Source organism: Caretta caretta, chromosome 28 (assembly GCF_965140235.1).
Source record: "Caretta caretta isolate rCarCar2 chromosome 28, rCarCar1.hap1, whole genome shotgun sequence".
NCBI classification, from domain to species: Eukaryota; Metazoa; Chordata; order Testudines; family Cheloniidae; genus Caretta; species Caretta caretta.
The window spans coordinates 7,818,618-7,821,039 of NC_134233.1; positions in this window are offsets into that span (position 1 = coordinate 7,818,618).

The following is a 2,422-nucleotide window of genomic DNA, read 5'->3' on the forward strand; positions in this document are numbered from 1 at the left end:
CACCAGGTCAACCCGGTTCCTGCCCCCGCGGGCTGGGGCCGGCGGACCCCGGTCTTTCCCGGGTGCCCCTGCCGAGGGGTCCCGGGCTTAATTCTCCTCCGGCCACCAGGTCAACCCGGTTCCTGCCCCCGCGGGCTGGGGCCTGCGGACCCCGCTCCGTCCCGGGTGTCTCTGTCCCGGGCTTAATTCTCCTCCGGCCACCAGGTCAACCCGGTTCCTGCCCCCGCGGGCTGGGGCCGGCGGACCCCGGTCTTTCCCGGGTGCCCCTGCCGAGGGGTCCCGGGCTTAATTCTCCGGCCACCAGGTCAACCCGGTTCCTGCCCCCGCGGGCTGGGGCCGGCGGACCCCGGTCTTTCCCGGGTGCCCCTACCGAGGGGTCCCGGGCTTAATTCTCCTCCGGCCACCAGGTCAACCCGGTTCCTGCCCCCGCGGGCTGGGGCCGGCGGACCCCGGTCTTTCCCGGGTGCCCCTGCCGAGGGGTCCCGGGCTTAATTCTCCGGCCACCAGGTCAACCCGGTTCCTGCCCCCGCGGGCTGGGGCCGGCAGACCCCGGTCTTTCCCGGGTGCCCCTGCCGAGGGGTCCCGGGCTTAATTCTCCTCCGGCCACCAGGTCAACCCGGTTCCTGCCCCCGCGGGCTGGGGCCGGCGGACCCCGGTCTTTCCCGGGTGCCCCTGCCGAGGGGTCCCGGGCTTAATTCTCCTCCGGCCACCAGGTCAACCCGGTTCCTGCCCCCGCGGGCTGGGGCCTGCGGACCCCGCTCCGTCCCGGGTGTCTCTGTCCCGGGCTTAATTCTCCTCCGGCCACCAGGTCAACCCGGTTCCTGCCCCCGCGGGCTGGGGCCGGCGGACCCCGGTCTTTCCCGGGTGCCCCTGCCGAGGGGTCCCGGGCTTAATTCTCCGGCCACCAGGTCAACCCGGTTCCTGCCCCCGCGGGCTGGGGCCGGCGGACCCCGGTCTTTCCCGGGTGCCCCTACCGAGGGGTCCCGGGCTTAATTCTCCTCCGGCCACCAGGTCAACCCGGTTCCTGCCCCCGCGGGCTGGGGCCGGCGGACCCCGGTCTTTCCCGGGTGCCCCTGCCGAGGGGTCCCGGGCTTAATTCTCCTCCGGCCACCAGGTCAACCCGGTTCCTCCCCCGCGGGCTGGGGCCGGCGGACCCCGCTCCGTCCCGGGTGTCTCTGTCCCGGGCTTAATTCTCCTCCGGCCACCAGGTCAACCCGGTTCCTGCACCCGCGGGCTGGGGCCTGCGGACCCCGCTCCGTCCCGGGTGTCTCTGTCCCGGGCTTAATTCTCCTCCGGCCACCAGGTCAACCCGGTTCCTGCCCCCGCGGGCTGGGGCCGGCGGACCCCGGTCTTTCCCGGGTGCCCCTGCCGAGGGGTCCCGGGCTTAATTCTCCTCCGGCCACCAGGTCAACCCGGTTCCTGCCCCCGCGGGCTGGGGCCTGCGGACCCCGCTCCGTCCCGGGTGTCTCTGTCCCGGGCTTAATTCTCCACCGGCCACCAGGTCAACCCGGTTCCTGCCCCCGCGGGCTGGGGCCGGCGGACCCCGGTCTTTCCCGGGTGCCCCTGCCGAGGGGTCCCGGGCTTAATTCTCCGGCCACCAGGTCAACCCGGTTCCTGCCCCCGCGGGCTGGGGCCGGCAGACCCCGGTCTTTCCCGGGTGCCCCTGCCGAGGGGTCCCGGGCTTAATTCTCCTCCGGCCACCAGGTCAACCCGGTTCCTGCCCCCGCGGGCTGGGGCCTGCGGACCCCGCTCCGTCCCGGGTGTCTCTGTCCCGGGCTTAATTCTCCTCCGGCCACCAGGTCAACCCGGTTCCTGCCCCCGCGGGCTGGGGCCGGCGGACCCCGGTCTTTCCCGGGTGTCTCTGTCCCGGGCTTAATTCTCCTCCGGCCACCAGGTCAACCCGGTTCCTGCCCCCGCGGACTGGGGCCGGCGGACCCCGGTCTTTCCCGGGTGCCCCTGCCGAGGGGTCCCGGGCTTAATTCTCCGGCCACCAGGTCAACCCGGTTCCTGCCCCCGCGGGCTGGGGCCGGCAGACCCCGGTCTTTCCCGGGTGCCCCTGCCGAGGGGTCCCGGGCTTAATTCTCCTCCGGCCACCAGGTCAACCCGGTTCCTGCCCCCGCGGGCTGGGGCCGGCGGACCCCGGTCTTTCCCGGGTGCCCCTGCCGAGGGGTCCCGGGCTTAATTCTCCTCCGGCCACCAGGTCAACCCGGTTCCTGCCCCCGCGGGCTGGGGCCTGCGGACCCCGCTCCGTCCCGGGTGTCTCTGTCCCGGGCTTAATTCTCCTCCGGCCACCAGGTCAACCCGGTTCCTGCCCCCGCGGGCTGGGGCCGGCGGACCCCGGTCTTTCCCGGGTGCCCCTGCCGAGGGGTCCCGGGCTTAATTCTCCTCCGGCCACCAGGTCAACCCGGTTCCTGCCCCCGCG